Below are 18,241 nucleotides of genomic sequence, written 5' to 3'. Positions count from 1 at the left end.
CAGTTTCTGTCATTGCCTCCTCCCTTCCCCCTCCCCCCACCCAAATATCATTTGCTCTTTCAGCTGGCTTCAAATCACTCCTGTGGAAAGGGTCTGAAAAATTTAGATTTCGATTTAGAACACATGAGCATGTTAAGGAAGCTATTGCCAGCAATCAGAGCCACTTGTGACATCACATCAATAAAAGACATTCAGGTGAGAGACAATAATGACTATAGGTATTTAGCCCAAATGTATGTGAGTTTTAACTCTTTAAATGCATTTCCTTTAGGAGCTACTTGAAATACTTTATCAGTGAAAGTCTTGACTCAGCAAATATACATGTAAGAACGTGGGTAAGTAGACTTATACACCTTAACAAAACGATGGCTTTATGTGTATTCCCTTTGTAATTAAAATTAAAAAAAAATATATTTATTTATTTTTGAGGGGGGGCGCAGAGAGAGACGGAGACACAGAATCCAAAGCAGGCTCCAGACTCTGAGCTGTCAGCACAGAGCCCGACATGGTGCTCAAACCCACAAACTGAGAGATCATAACCTCAGCCAAAGTAGGATGCCCAACTGACCGAGCCACCCAGGTGCCCCACTCCCTTTGTAATTTTAACTAAATATTGCAGTAAGTGGTTCTGATTTTAAATACTAAGTATATGGGCATTTATTACATACAATATGAAAATACTTCAGGGGTCTTATGATTAATGCCATAGTATTTAGGCACAGTTTATAGAGACTTTCAAAGACAAAAGGCCCAAGCAGATGATGAAACACATGAAAAAGATATGTTCTTAATGTTCTCAACCTGGGACTCAATCCAGACTTGCTCATATCATCCCAGGTCCAGCTCCTGGCTTATCAGGAATGTTCCCAAGCAAATATTCTCTGCACCTGGCCCAAGGTTGCCCTGTGGATTAATCTCTATGGTAGGGTTGATAGAGAAAATACAGCATGCCAGCTAATTTTAATTTCAGGTAAGTAAATCATAACTTACAGCCTAAATATGTCTCAAATATTGCATACAACATACATAAGGCAGACATATGCCCTAGCTCCTATGTGCTTACTCTCTGAGACAAGATACCTCGCAGGTTTGAAACCCTCAAATCCAGAATTTCAATCTAGCCTAATCGTTTGATTCTCCTTTTGGATACTGCCTCACCCTCTATTGTTTAGGCTTGCTTTCTCTAAATGGACCATTTTATTCATAGTGCATATTTTCAAATATTTTAAACACTAGTAACTGGAGAGAGACATTAGCTACTTTGGAACAATTATAATAGAGTTTTAGATAAAATTATAAAACTGACTTTATTCCCCACCTCCAGCCCCCACCCCACCAATTTAGATTTTTCAAAGGCATGTCTTTAGGATTTGATGCTAGATTTAAAAGTGTGGACAGATGTGGAATAAGATAGAAGGGCTCCTTTCAGACTAAGTTTGTACCCCTGGCTTATTCTCTTGGAGTTGTGATAAAGATAGCTACTCAAAGATTTCATTTGCAATTTTTGGACTCAAGTCAAATGCCACCACTACTAAAATCCAGCAACGAAGGAAATGGAATAGCAGCGTGGTAGAATAAATAAAAAATGTAGAGCTGGCAGATTTGGGATTGAAGCCTGGCTCTGGACCCGAACTAGCTGAAAGATCCCAGGAAAGTCCTTCAGTTTCCAGAAACCTCAGTTTACCCCCCAATAACATGGGGATCATAGGGCAACTATTAAGAGAGATACTGTGGATAGGAATGATTTGGAAACTTTAAGCCCAGACTAGACTAGATGTTTGCAGTGGTGATGATGATGATGATGATGATGATGATGATAAAAATGGTGGCCAAAAGATGTAAAGAGGCATTAGAGAAAGTCAGTTATTAAAGAGATACTTTAATTTAGATTCTGAAATGTTTACTTCCTACTCAGTTCACAATAATTATATACATAAGAGTATTGTTCTTATACAGGTTGGAAAAAGGAAAAACACCCAATAACACCAAAGTCAGTCCAATTCCATATACTTTTGGAAGAAAGCTTACTAAAAGATTTTGAGTCAAAAAATGAGATGTTTAGGGTAGAAATATTTTATTTATTTAAGGTCACATCAAAAAATGGATAACAGAAAGGCACACTGAGAAACACTTGTTTAAAGCCTTTTACTTTTATTTTGGGTCAACAGTCATTCAACAACCAGCCTATTTATTTTGTAAGAGCCTCAGAAATATTTATTATTATTATTATTATTATTATTATTATTATTATCTAACATAGCAGCTGGGAGTGTTCAATACACAGAGAAGGCTTTCATGAGGTACCAAGTATAACCATTTGCCCAGTGGTAAAGCAGAGGGAGCAAAAGAAGAGATTTGACCAGAGATCCTCTCCTTCCCTTTAGCACTTCCACTCCTCACTCAAAGAGAATGCTGAAGGCTACAGGAGGACTAAGCCATGAGGGCACTGGATGTCAACTCTGACTGAAGAGTATTCATCCTTGTTTAACTTTATCTCACTTTTATTTATTTATTTTTAAAATTTTATTTGTTTATTTATTTATTTATTTATTTATTAAGTTTCTTAAGATTATCAAATTTATCTGCACCTGTGTGCAAGCGGAGGAGGGACAGAGAGAATCCCAAGCAGGCTCTGTGCTGTCAGTACAGAGCTGGATGTGGGGCTCGAATCCACAAACTGTGAGATCATGACCTGTGTTGAAATCAAAAGTTGGCCGCTCAGTGGACTGAGCCACCCAGACACCCCTAATTTTACTTCACTTTTAACTGCACAACCAATACATGTGTGTTACAGAAAATTAGAGAGTGTAGATAAGCAGAAAGGTGAATAATGTAACAGTCACCCCTAACTCTTCCCTACAGAAATTTGGAATACTCATTTGGGTTGCCCTATGTCCCCACATGTGCAATTAAACCATGAGGGATCAGAATTTATCCTACTTCGTCTGAACCCAGCAGAGAAGCCCTTTCTGGTGTTCTGCTCTGAGGGATTTCTTAACAAGTACATTTCAACCAAGGCTTAAAGTGGTAGAGTAAGCATAAGCCCACTAATGTTATTCTGTAATGACAGGACAGGATAGAAATTAAGCCACTAGATTTAAAAATTACACTTCTCATACTTTCTTTATCTCCCTTTATAGAACTCCCTAAATTTCTGAACAAAAGACAACGCTTTCCTGCAGAGATTCAGAATATAAATGAGTGCTAAGAGCCTTTGACGTCAAGGGTTCACCAAATCCTGAGCTCCATTTCCTACAGAGTCTCAAAGTGTTTTTCTGTCACTTACTTCCACACTTGGTCTTGAGTCTAAGTGAGATGGAGTCCCAGCTCTAGGCTAAAAATGTCCCCACCTCTAGAATTCAGAATCATCTAACCTTGCCTGAGACAAAGAGGGGCGGAGAGTCAAGTGGAAAAAGCACAGCTCAGTTACAAGCCATAGTGTTGGAGCAGAGTAGTGACTCAAGTACCTCGGGGTCAGTCACATTGGCCCCAGGCCCAGATTTCCATGGACTCATTTCTGGAAGAGAGAGAGGACTGTGAATAGAAACTAGAAGACCCATTTTTACCCAAACCTCTTGAGACTTCGAAGAGCTAGCCAATATTACTTTGGTAACATCTGATGCAGAGAGAAAATGGAAAGGTATTCTCCATTGTGCCACAGACCTCTGAGCAGCATTGGCCCATCTGGTGCTCTAGGGGTTTGAGGTGGCACCCAGCATAAGTGCAGTGGTGGTGCCCAGAAGAGGGGTGGATGCCCTGGTGATAATGCAGAGGGCAGTGGTTCCCAGAGAGGCACAGGCATGGGGAAGCCCTGAAAAGCAGTGGGACCTAGCAGGGAGACAGCAGCATTAAGTTTAGAGTAGACATGGTTGTACCTGCAAAATGCAGTGGTACCTAACAGAGCATAAAAGCATAAAAATGGCATCTTCCACAGTAACTATAACCAAGCATAAGACACAATCCAAGGTTGTGTGCGTGCGTGACGCGTGTGTGTAAGGGGGCAAACTCTAGAGGGGGCTCCATTTCACCTATCATACCTATTTCCTCTTCCCTAAAACCAGTCCCATAGGTTGTTACTAAAATAATAAAATGATGGTCTTTCCTGGCATTTGACTAAGCTACTCATAGACTCAAAGTCTTCCTCAAAGCCTATAGAACTTGGATTGGATTCAGGCGTCGCCACTTCCCACTCCAGAATTTCTGGGCTAATAGTACTATTTACCTTGTATGGTTGTTAGGAGGATTACAGTGTAGTACTTGAAAAAGGCTTAGAACAGCACTGGGTACATGTTAACCCTCCTCAATATGAAGTCTGGTATGAATGCTGTCTAAATTTGCCTCCCAAACAGGCCCCATTTGCGACCTAGTGCGTGGTGAGAGAGACTTACGCTTAACTTGTGACTCATAATTTACTAGCTGTAAGTCCTTAGACAAATTAATTGACTTCTTGGTAATGTGAAGTAATCCCACAAATATGAAGCACATTGTATGCCAGACATTGTACCAGGTGCTGTAGACCCACAGACGGACAGGCACCTTGAACACCACCTTGCTGCAAAGCACTCAATGCCTGGGGGTGGGAGGCAGGCAACTAAATACACAAAAATAATAGAGCTGTAAGGATAGCACACTCATCCGGCTTGAGTTAGATCAATAGTTAATAGATTAATCAAACAAGTCAATAAAGTGGAGAATCATTAAAAAAATGTTATCTACATGCTTTAATTGTTCTATTTCAACATAAACAGTTTAGAGGTTGCCAGGGAACCGGGGAGGGGAGAATGAGGAATGATTACTTAAGGAGTGTTTTTCTGGGGTGATGAGAAAGTTTTGAAACTAGAGAGACTTGATGGTTGCACAACATTGTGAATGCACTAAATGCCACTGAATTGTACACTTCAAGATGGTTAGTTGCATGTTATGTGAATATCACCTCAATAAAATATTATATAAATGTGCATTATTTTACCAATCTTTCAATGTATGGCTAAGGACTCTTCTTGAGGTACATGCCTAGAACTGAAGCCCCAGGTCATCTTTCTGGCATAAACCACACCCAGAAAATATATATTATATATTATTTCCAGTTTTAATTTCTTTAAACTGGGCATCATCTTCTTCATCTTAAAAATATTAACCACCTATTGCTTATAGTGTTACACACTATTTGTGGAGAACTACATAGATTTGATCACTGCATTTTAAAAGTTTACAGTCCAAGAAAGACTGATGCAGGCATGCATGCTTAAGATTCACCAGACGTACTGTACCAGTACATTTCTGAGAGCAGCCTGCTTGGTTCTGTGACTTCCTCCCCGCTTTCCCTCTTGACCCTTATTACCTTCCTGGCCCCATTACCATATTACCTTCCTGGCCCCCAGCACTGCCTCACGTCCTCGACCACCCCCCCATTGAATACCCTGCCCTTGATGAGTGGGGGTGGTGGGTGGCACTGGTTTGAAGAGCTTACCAGATCTCCCAGAGCCAGCCAGCCTGGAGTTGTGTTTGCAAACACAGGCCCTGACTGTGGCTGTCAGACCTCCCAGACACTATCTGCTGCCCATCTGTCACCACCATCTTCAGGTGCCGTGTTCATCTGGCTGGGCTGCCTACTACCACCCTCCACTGCAGCTGTCCCCAGTACCTGCCTCCCTGACACCACAAGAAAGCACATCTAGACTCCAGGAACAAATGATCCTTATCTGCCTCATTCCCACTGAAGATACATTACTCACAACAGCATATATTTAGTGAGTGCTCACTGTCATTCATTTAATTGTTGGCTCTTCCATTCCTGGCCATGACAAGGGATATGCTATAACCTACTCCTGAAAAGATTCGATGACACGTGTGGACAAATGTATTAGCACATTATCACTGGCATCAAAACTAATGCCCCCTGTGGACCCAGAACAGGCCTACAGGAGAGGAAAGCAGAAAGCAGAAAACCTACCTGCCTCACTGCTTCTGTGCCAAGTCCAGGAATGGTGTTTGCCTTGCTACATCTGTAAGCCAGCAACAAAGGAGGAGGCCATTAGAGGTCAAGGTCTTGTCTTAAGAATATTCATTAAAATAAAGGCACTGACTTCATTCTTAGGCAGATTCTCATCCTGTGGAGTATCTAGTCCTTTTGACTCATATTTTTGTTCTTCTTGAGTCTGATCTGGATCTGTTCTAATGTGTTTCAGCTATGAGGGTAGTGGAAGTAAATTAAAAAGAAATTTAAATAGCTTCCCATCCCCTAAATTGGTTTCATACTAATATGACCCTAAATCTGAAAGTTTTTGATGATCTGGCTACTGCAGTCATCCATATGAACTCTCTTACTGCTGACTGAGAGTTAATTATCATCAAATACCCATCCACCGAGGGTCAGTTACAAGTTGGGACAACTGTGGTGAATAATACAAATGTGGGGTGCCTGGGTGGCTCAGTTGGTTGGGCGGCCAACTTTGGCTCAGGTCATGATCTCGCTGTCTGTGAGTTTGAGCCCCATGTTGGGCTCTGTGCTGACAGCTCAGAGCCTGGAAGCTGCTTCTGATTCTGTGTCTCCCTCTCTCTCTACCCCTTCCCTGCTTGCTCTCTTTCTCTCTCTCTCTCTCTCTCAAAAATAATAAAAAACATTAAAAAATTAATAATACAAATGCAATTTATTTTACTGTTTACTCTCTCATGTCAGAGTGATCAGCTAGTAAAACAAAAATTATAGATAAGTACTTAAAAAAATTTTGTTTGTAATGTTTCTGTCCCATCCATATGAAATTTAAACTTTTTTCAAATGTAATTTACTAATAATATACCCTGTGCCTGAATCACATAATTACGTCCTCTGCCCACTTACCCATAAATGTGTTTGAATTGGTAATGTTCATAAATATGTTTGAATAAATTTTCATATGGTTGAAGATGATAACAGTTTCCCATTTGTGGTGAATAGTCTTTTGTTTTTATTGTTACTTTGTTGTTTAGAAGTTTAAAATTTTTTATAACTACATTTGACCATTTTATTCCACTTCACATTTCTTTTCTTGCTTCAATTATAAGAAGATTATCACCTTAAAGTTAATTAAGGGACTAAAACCCCTAATTTTCCCTGAGGATTCCATTCCCCACCATCCTTGAGATCTTACACTGACATTCTCTGGGCCTGGGAGTCCACGTCCCATAACTCTTCAATATATTATTTTCACAAAGGTTGAACACTTGTGTTATGACTTTATTGTTTTAAATTTAATTTAATTAAAAATTTTAAATTGAATTTTATTTTATTTTTTTTAATTCTCAAGTTAGTTAACATACAGTGTAGTCTTGGCTTCAGGAGTAGAACCCAGTGATTCAGCTCTTGTATATGACACCCAGTGCGCATCCCGAAAAGTGCCCTCCTTAATGCCTGTCACCCATTTAACCCACCTCCTACCCCCATCAACTCTCAGTTTGTTCTTTGTATTTAAGAGTTCTTTATGGTTTGCCTTCCTCTCTGTTTTTATTTTATTTTTCCTATGACTTTAACAGAGCAGTTACCTACAGAGTCCATTGTTCACCTGTTTATCCTGGATTTAGAACTATTTCTTATGTTTGCTGATGTCTGAGAGGCTATGGCTTACTCCATTTATACCCAGGTTGGTATACACATTCACTCATTTCTTCATTCATTTACACATTTATTTATTCATTCACTTTGTTATTTGTGGCATACAGATGCATATGTAGCCCTCAGTGAGCCCTGCTTTCTGGTGTTTACCCATGTGTGTGGGCAGGACATATGACTTGCTTCTAACCAACAGAATACAGTAAAGGTGATGAAATGTCCCCTCTGTGATTGATTACATAATAAAGACTCTGTCTTGTTGGAAGACTCAATCTAGAGAGTGTCCTTGCTGGCTTGATGATATAAGCGGCCATGTTGGGGAAAACCCCATGGTGAGAAACTGTGGACAGTTTCCAGACAACAGCCAGGAAGAAGCTGGGATCCTTGATCTTAGAGCTGCCGGGAAATGAATTCTGCCAAGAATGTGAGTGAACTTGGAAGGTATTTCTTCCCCAGTTGAGCCTCCAGGTGGGAACACAGTCCAGATGATACCTTGCTTGCAGTCTTGTGAGACTGTAAGTAGAGGGACCATCTAAGCCATGCCTTCACCTGTAGAAACTGTGAAATGATAAATGGCTATTGCTTTTAGCTACTAAGTATGTGTTAATTTGTTGTGCAGCTATAGAAAATGAATACACTGTGCTGTGCTAACTACCATATAGGCCTTCTCTCAGTACCTGAAGTAGCCTCATGAGCCTGACACTAATATTATTCCCATTTTACAGATGAAGAAACTGAGGCTCAGGAACTGAATGCAGAATGTTCTGCTCTCAACCACTGAACTATCATGCTATGTTTCATTTTTAATGTATTTCATTATTTCACAAATTCAAATTTATCATGGTTTAAAACTTATCTCCTGAACATGCCAACTGTATTTACAAAAAGCCCTACTAGGCACACCTAGTACACAAAATAAATGTTTTTATAAATGCAACATTACAAGGAACTTTTATTTTGTGCTACATTTTTACCATGTATCTCACAGAAATAATATTAGATTCATGAATAGAAAAGTTTCTATTTTCTGTTAAAGTAGTGATAGACTGCATCACTAAAATAGTGATAGACTGTAAACTATTTAGAAGGGAGAATAATTATGGCTGATATAAGCCCCAGATTCGTGGGAATTGATTTGGAGTTAAAACAGTCAAGTAAACATCCATTAGAATGTGCTGGATCTTACTGCAGGACAAAAACGTTTCATCTTGGGTCCTACCTTTCCCATTTATGTTCAGGTATAGGGAAACATTAGGAAGTGGGGAGATTGAGAAATACTTAAAAGAAAAACAACAACAACTAAAGTCCTATTTGGATCAGTGCTCTGAGAATCTGAGATAGGATTATGACCCCACTACTGTGTCTTCTAATGAGAGCTCTTTCTATTCTGCATTTATCAGATGTTAATTATTCATACTGCATGATTGATGATTTTGGAGTCAGAGATTCACCTGCAATATTTGGAATACTGGTGGAGGCCTACATCAACACAGAATTTATAAAGCAGCTGGTGCTAGTCAAAGCTAATGATGGAATTTCAGTTTAATAAAAAGACCCCCAACTGAGCACACCATCTTGAAAAAAGTATACTTATCGAACGGCTTTCAATCAGTTCAAGAGAGACACCTTAATTGGGAAGAGGAAAATTTGCAGAGTAGTTTGTCATTGTGCCAATTCTAGATCAATAACTGCATGTCTGCTCTTTGGGAGACATAGCTTTTGCTTTATATTGAGTAACCACATTGACTTCCTCTCCACTTGGGTACACTCTGTTTCATTTGATAATGTTACATGATATCTTCTTTTAATTCACCTCTGTGTCTTCATAATAAACATGAGCAAATGTAGACTTGTGATTATGAAGGTCAACTTTTTAAATTTTTAAAATAATTTTATATTTTTGCCACAAGAAGGCAATGCTTATAGAATTTTGATATTTTCAAAATTGTTTTATTGGAAAAAATCACATGGGTAGAATTAAATTATGGTGGTTTAAGTAAAAGAAGAATATGATGAGCAATGATGATTTGGATTCATATAAAATTATTCTGGAGAATACTGTACAGAATCATCTACTAATTAGAAACAAAAATAAGGACACCGGGGTGACTCAGTCAGGCATCCAACTCTTGATTTTGGCTCAGGTCATGATCTCACGGTTTGTGAGCCCCACATTGGGCTTCCCACTGACAGCACAGAGCCTGCTTGGTATTCTCTCTCTCCCCTCCCCTGCTTGTGCTCTCCCTCCCTTTCTCTCTCTCAAAATAAACTTTTAAAAAAGAAACAAAAATAAAATGGATTTACCTTTGGAAGAAAGGATTTGGAACACTAAAGAATGTAACTCAGTCATCAAGTCTTAGTTTCCTTATTTGTTAAAAGGAGATACTCATTCAAACTGATGGCTTTCAAATTGGTCTAGGTGGTACATTAGAGGGCATTATGGAGCAGGCAGGGTAGGAGGGTGATGAAGGTGATGGCCCAATGTGAAGATCAAGGCAAAGCTTGAGAAGGGAGGGCTCTAGTTCCCTTTTTCACTTAAACCAAGGCAAATCTTTGCTTTCCTTCCTTTTCTTTCTCTTCCTTCCTTCTTTCCTTCCTTCCTTCCTTCTCTCCTCCCTCCCTTTTTCTTTTTCCCTTCCTTCTTCTTTTGTTTTTTTCTCTCTCTCCCTCTCCCTCTTCTGCTTCCTTCCTTCTTTTCCTCCCTCCTTCCAAAGTTTATACATATTTATATCAATATAATTTAACATACAGAAATCGCAAGTTTCTGTATAATAGTTCTTTTTGAAAAATAGGGTTCTACTGATAAAACATAACTTGAAAACCATTGAGCTAGACAATTCTAAGTCCTCTTCCTTCTGTGAATTTCTTCCTTCTAATAATTCTTCAATTACTTCTGGGATTTCAAGATCCAGAAATGAAACAGCAAGGGAGATTGAAGATATTTTAGAAGACACAACAGATACCTATTTTGCACAAACTATAATTCTACTAAAAGCTATAGGTGAAGTGGCATCTTACAGACCCCTACAGAGATATGGGATTATGACTAACAGGTCTAGGTTTTTTTTATTTTTATTTTTTTGAGTTAACTACATAGAACAGAGCTGTGGTCTTTTAAGCATTTAATCTACTAGATGATGTTCAGGTAGAGTGACAGAATTATGGCCTAATTAAAAAAAAAAAACAAAAGTTTCTTGCATTTAGAGAATCATATACCGTTAAGAGTCAGTGGGAGACTCTGAGATCATTTCTCTCATTTTATACATTCACTTAACCATTAAATTAATACCTTTTTTATTGAATTTGAGTGTGTGTCGGCCAGTGTGTTAGGTGTTGAGGTTATAGTATATTGTCCCTGTCCGTAGAGGAATTATGTTTTAGTGGAGGAAACAGCAATGAAACCCACAATCATACACATAAGAATATAATTACATATTTTTATGAGCATTATTAAGTAGAAGAGCAGGATCCTCTGAGATCACGTGTTAGAGAGTACAGGACAACACTAGACTGTAGAGAGTGACAGTGACTTGCACTGAGCTGAGCACTGCAGAGCTGGCACTAGACTCAATCTCTTGTTCTCTGTCTCACTGGCTTGACTGAGAAAGTTTAGGTTAGGTGATGGAAATCCAAAATCCATGAGCTCCTTTCCTGGCTTCTCTATTACTCTGAATTGTTGGGCAGCCTTGAGAGACACCTGAATATCTGCACTAAGAATGGAATTGTCTTCTTTGGCGAAGATCTCTCTGCTTATAGTGTGGTTGACTAGAGGCTGAAAAGGATTTGCAGCGGTAACAAAGTCCATGATTAAAGAAAAGAAATTACTTAGTATCTATAGAAAGACTACTAATTATTAAAACTTCCAGGCTTCATCCAAGTTCAACAGCTTTTTGGAGTCTGCTTTGTTGTGAAATGAGTGGTTTTGTTCCTATCGAAGGTCCATCAAAATGGACACCAATTTCCATTACAAACTTAAAAAAAAAAGTTTTTGTTTATTTTCGCTTCAAGTTTTAATTTAAATTCTAGTTAGTTAACATCAGTTAATATCAGTGTAATATCAGTTAAAGATTTTATTATTTTATTAAAATTTTTTAAATGTTTATTTATTTTTAAGAGACAGAGAGAGAGACAGAGCATAAGCAGGAGAGGGGCAGAGAGAGAGGGAGACACAGAATCTGACGCAGGCTCCAGGCTCTGAGCTGTCAGCACAGAGCCCGATGAGGGGCTTGAACCCATGGACCACGAGATCATGACCTGAGCTGAAGTCGGACACTTAACCAACTGAGCTACCCAGACGCCCCTAAAGATTTTATTTTTAAGTAATCTCTACACCCAACATAGGGCTCGAGCCCATGACCCTGAAATATATGAGAACTGAAGTCATTTATAATGTTCAAGGGGACAAGTGATTGACTTCCGTCAATCTAAAGCCTATGTCATAGTCAAGTACAACTAGTTTGAGATGTTTTGTTTGTTTTTATATATTTTTATTATATTCAGCAATTATTCGCACATATACACTATATATAAATCTTTGCATTAATGAATAAATGGGATTATAGCATACATGTTGGGGTTTTTGGGTGCAAACTACTTTTTTTTTCCTTTTGTAAACCTCCTCCCTCCTCTTCTGTTTTCCTGCCATCCCCAACCCCACCACAACCCATGCTATCAAACTAGCTTGTATCTTTGTACATTTTTTACCCATGCTTATATAATCCTATGCAAAAATATGTATGTATGCAGAAGGTATATGTATTCCCATACATGGGTTTTGGGGGCCATATTTTAGAAATCATAGTAAATACCCTTTCAGATCATATTATATACCCTTTGCCCTACATTTGTCTTTCTCGCTAGGAAATACCTCAGGAGAAGGTCTCCAAGTCAACTGGCATAGTTCCACTTCATTTTCTACTACTTCTGTGGTGTAGATGTACCACGGATTGCTTCATTTGCAGTTTTCTGCTGTACTGAACAATGCTGGGATTAACTCCCTGGGTCATTTGTCCTTGGGTCCTGGGGCTCTTACTTTGATAGGATAGCTTTCTAGAAACGAGAATTCTGAGCCAAAGGGTGTGGCTATTTAATTTTAATAAATGCTGCCAGGTTGTTTTCCAAGAAACATTCTAACAATTCTCCTTTCCACCAGGAATGACAGCGTCATTTGTCCCTGCATCCATACCAAAATGGATATTACTCTTTTTTATTTTTGCCAGACTAACGGGCTTAAACTCGTTACTTTATTTTCCATTTCCCTAACTACTAGTAATTTAAATCTTTTCATGAATTTGTAGGTTATCTGATTTTGTTCCTCTGCAAGTTGGCTACTTTCTTTTTATTTTGGGCTGTATATTGGAAGAACTAGTTGCATAATGATCTTATATCTCTCATTTGTGTCAAAACTTTTTCTAACTTTCTCATTTGCTTATTTTTGTTCTCATTTGAAATACATATTTTAATATACCTGAAAGTGCCTATCTTCTCTCTTACAGCTTCTAGGTTTATTGTCTTAGTTATGAACAATGTCCCCAAACATGTACATTCTTACAACATTTTTATTGTTAGGTTTTATTTTAATTTTTTTAATGTTTATTTTTGAGAAAGAGAGAGAGTAACAGAGCGTGAGCGGGGGAGAGGCAGAGAGAGAGGGAGACACAGAATCCAAAGCAGGCTCCGATCCCATGAACCGCGAGATCATGACCTGAAGTCCAGAGCTCAAGTGACTGAGCCATCCGGGTGCCCCTATTTGTATGCTTAAGATTTTAACCCATCTAAAGTCATTTCTGTAAGGGGGTTCAACTTAATTTTTCTATACAATTTAAAAATAATCCACCCTTTTGCACTGAACTGGTCTATCAACTTCATCATATATTAAATTCTCATATATTTCAGGATCTATTTCTGGATTCTGTATCCTTTCTACTGATTTATCTATTCTTATGCAAATATCTGATTTGTTTTTAGTGCCTTTATGAGATTGTCTGATATTTGATTATGGATGTTATGCCTAACTATTCTTCTTTTCTTTCTATTTAAAATATGACTGGATTGGGGTGCGTGGGTGGCTTAGTTGGTTGAGTGTCCGACTCTTGATTTCAGCTCTGGTCGTGATTCCAGGGTTGTGAGATGGAGCCCGGCTAAGATTTTCTCTCCCTTTGTGCCCCTCCCCCCCACGTGTTCTCTCTTTCTAAACTAAAAAATATAATATACAATTGGGTTATCTTTTGCACTGTTGGTGGATAAGCAAACTGGTGCAGCCACTCTGGAAAACAGTATGGAGGTTCCTCAAAAAGTTAAAAATAGAACTACCCTATGACCCAGCAATTGTACTACTAGATTTTTACCCAAAGAATAAAAAAACACTAATTCAAAAAGATATATGCATCCCTATGTTTATTGCATCATTATTTACAATAGCCAAATTATGGAAGCAGCCCAAGTGTCCATTGATAGATGAATGGATAAAGATGTGGTGTATATATACAAAGGAATATTACTTAGTCATAAAAAAGAATTACATCTCGTCATTTGCAACAACATGGATGGAGCTAGAGAGTATAATGTTAAGTGAAATAAGTCAGTCAGACAAAGACAATACCATATGATTTCACTCATATGTGGAATTTAAGAAACAAAGCAAACGAGCAAAGGAAATAAAAAAGAGTAAGAGAAAGGCAAACCAAGAAACAGATTCTTCACTATAGAAAACAAACAGATGGTTACCAGAGGGGAGGTGGGCAGGGGCATGGGCAAAATAGGTGGAGGGGAGTAAGAATACACTTGTCATGATGAGCACTGAGTGATGTGTGGAACTGTTGATCACTACATTTTACACCTGAAACTAATATAACACTATGTTAACTGTACTGGAATTAAAATTTAAAAAGAAAAAAATACGATCAGGTTATATTTTCAGGCATTTGTCCCTTTAAGTAAACTTTAAGGCCAATAAGTGTAAGCAAAAGCTGTGTCTCCTGGACAGAAGGTTTAGGAGCCAGAATAATGTGCTTCATCTTCTTCCCTATCTTGGTGATGGCAGAAGCACTGATGAGATGGAATCTTCTTTTTGCCTGGGTTCCTAAGTGACAATGATGAGCAGAGCCACCCTCATGATCCATGTTGGACATGTAGAATCAGTGAGAAATAAACTTTGGTTATGTTAAATCAGAGAGCTGTGGGGTTGTTATTGCCTATCACCTACCTCATTCTAACTGATGGGATTGTTGCGAGGCTTGGGTCAGATAATACATGGAAAAACACATGTTCTAAAGCAACTTGGAACCAAGTTACAGATCAGTAAATGTTAGGCAATATAACTAAAATTACTAGCAAATAGCAATGATAATGAAGCCACTCTCAAGTCTAGAGACAGGGCTTTCTGGCCATATTGTTTTTTTTTTTTTTATTTTTTAAATGTTTATTTATTTGAGAGGAGGGGGGAGGGGCAGAGAGAGCCAGAGACATAGAATCCAAAGTAGGCTCCAGGCTCTACACTGTCAGCACAGACCTGATGCAGGGCTCAAGCCCAAGAACTGCAAGATCATAACCTGAGCTGAAGTCAGACGCTTAACTGACTGAGCCATTCAGGTGCCCCTCTGGCCATATGGTTTAATGTCAGGTTATGAAGAAGACACATGTACCAGAAGAAATATCTGACTTGCCTGCTAAATATTGTAGCTAAAAGTTTAATGCCTATAAAAATGCAAACCATCTCACAATGATAAGATGATAGTCCATTAACATAAGGAAGGAAACTTAGAACACATTTGAAGATGATGATTTATATCAGCGATTGCAAACTGATGGCCCATTGCACCAAAAAACATGGGCCATAGATGTGTTTTACTTTGATTACAATGTTTTAAAATCAAGGAAACACACACACACACTTCTGGCTTCTCTTGGAAAAACTGGAAGACCTTGCAACTATGAGATTATATTTCTGCATGACCCAAATCTCCAGAGCTGAATCACTACATTTTCTAGTTCCCCGGTGCCCCCCAACTTGTTTTCTTACACTCAGTCCACTTTGCCCATTTACATTTCCCACAGGTCCAGGGTTGTATATGAATGTGTGACCCCTGGCTGTAGTGAATGAAAATTTGATTATTTCTTGAGTAGTAGGGTACAGTGAGGTCTGGGTCCAAAGAATGTAACTCACTATGGAAGGAAGGAAAAATAAGGTACTGACGTCTAAGCCCTTTGGTATCTTTTTGACAAAACTGGTTAGTAGAGGAAAAGACATTTCTCTTCCTGCAGAAAAGAATAAAAATAGATCTTTGATACCTCTGCAGCAATTTTCATCATCAACTCAGTTCCAGACCACATGGGATAATTGATTCTCTCAGCCCCTTCATAGGGTGAGAATTTCAGAAAAACCATTAGTCAGAAAATGAATTTGGGAAAACATTTGCAAAATCCTGTCACTTAGGAAGAATCTTGATACAACAAGGTACCGAATTGTCAATAAAACCTTCTAATTGAACCTCCCCCATCTTGTTCATTTAGAAAAGAGTATCTAACACAGAAAAGTGGTTGGACAGAAAAGTCTAGAATCCAGATTGTTCAGAGTATAATTCCTATGCAATTGCTTCAGCATTATCTAAACTCCTACACATTCATGTCTCTTAAAATCCCTCTTACGCTAATCATGTTTATCATTTGGGCTCCATTTTCATTAAAAGAGAAAACATCTTGATCCCACTACCACCCGGAAGTCTGATAACTGGCCTAGTTTTCAAAGGCAGAATCTCCCAGTAAAAAATATGCCTCTTGGTATATGTGCAACCAATAAAACAAAAACAGCCTGTATAATTTAATGTAACTTACTATAGGTTTCCATGATATCAGTAACTATTTTATTAGTGTCCTAATTTAATTCAAGATATTGAATTGCTCCAAAGTAATGACTATGTCTTCTGAATTATCAGGAATTGTCACTAGGTTTGAGAGTGGGCCATCCTTGGATCTTTGATGAGATACCTCTGTTTGCTGATTTTTTAAAGGTCATGAAGAGTTGGTTGAGAAAGAAGGGAACATGGAATATTTGATTTTAGATAATCCCAAACTCAAATTTATCTCATCAATAAAATGTCACTTTAGTTCTGCTTTTTCACTGGACAGGAAAGATGTGGAAATTTAAAAAGGCCTGAAGTAACCTCATGGACTGAAGAGAGTGAGTCCTCAAACCAGAGATGAGGACTTTTCCATCTGCATTTTTCAAAAATGGACTTCTTATTATACATATATTATATATATATATTATATATATATAATATATATATTTAATGTTTATTTTTGAGAGAGAGACAGAGCATGAGCAGGGGAGGGGCAGAGAGAGAGAGTGAGACACAGAATCCAAAGCAGACTCCAGGCTCCGAGCTGTCAGCACAGAACCTGACACTGGGCCTGAACCCATGAACTGCGAGATTATGACCTGAGCTGAAGTCGGATGCTCACATGACTGGGCCACCGAGGCTCCTCTCAAACACAGACTTTTTTTTTTTCAGTCTTATTTTATTATTTTTTTTTAAAATATACTTTATTGTCAAATTGGCTAACATACAGTGTATACAGTGTGCTCTTGGTTTTGGGGGTAGATTCCTGTGATTCGTCACTTACACACAACACCCAGTGCTCATCCCAACAAGTGCCCTCCTCAATGCCCATCACCCATTTTCCCCTCTACTCCTGCCCTCACGCCCCCATCAACCCTGTTTGTTCTCTGTATTTAAGAGCCTCTTATGGTTTGCCTCCCTCCCTCTATTTTTTCCTCCTTCCCTTCCCTGATAGTCTTCTGTTAAGTTTCTCAAATTCCACACATGAGTGAAAACATGTTATCTGTCTTCTTCTAACTTATTTCACTCAGCATAGTATCTTCCAGTTCCATCCATGTTGCTACAAATGGCATGATTTCATTCTTTCTCATTGCCAAGTAGTATTCTATTGTATATATAAACCACATCTTTTACATTTATTTATTTTTGAGAAACAGAGAGAAACAGAGCACAAGTGGGGGATGGGCAGAGAGAGAGAAGGAGACACAGAATCTGAAGCAGGTTCCAGGCTCTGAACTGCCAGCACAGAGCCTGACGCGGGGCTCAAACTCACAAACCTGAGATCATGTGAGATCATGACCTGAGCATCTGAAGTCAGACACTTAACCGACTGAGCCACCCAGGCGCCCCGATATAAACCACATCTTTATCCATTCATTCATTGATGGAAATTTAGACTCCTTAATTTGGCTATCAAACACAGACTTTTTAAAAAATTAACTTAACTTTTAGTTTCAATACCTTGAATACCTTAGAAAACTGCATATCACTGGTAAATTTTAAAATAACCTTCCTTCTTCAAACGTAATAAGGATCATTTTCATAGACCTCCTGTATAGCTTCAAATGAAATAAATACAACATTTACATGAGCTGTTTTCTATTTTCATTCTAGTTACAGCAAAAAAGTTTTTCTGGATTCTGGATATTAGCAGTTTCCTTTAAAAATACTCTGGAAACCTTCCACAAATGAAAGGAATGTGTATAGTATGCAAATTCAAAGTGTGCTGTCCTCATTTACCCAGTGGAATTCAAAATAAGCCCCAACTTGTGAACATATTAAAGCAGATTGAAATGGATATTAGCGGGATTTG

The 18,241-nt window shown here is 38.5% G+C and overlaps 1 pseudogene; it reads right to left on the bottom strand.

Moving 5' to 3' along the window:
* LOC107179591 overlaps positions 1-18,241 on the bottom strand; it is a 142,399-nt pseudogene that overhangs the window by 4,752 nt on the left and 119,406 nt on the right.

Source organism: Panthera tigris, chromosome B3 (assembly GCF_018350195.1).
Source record: "Panthera tigris isolate Pti1 chromosome B3, P.tigris_Pti1_mat1.1, whole genome shotgun sequence".
Lineage (NCBI taxonomy): Eukaryota > Metazoa > Chordata > Mammalia > Carnivora > Felidae > Panthera > Panthera tigris.
Note: the sequence above shows the minus strand (reverse complement) of the source record. Positions and strands in the feature narration are given on the sequence as shown.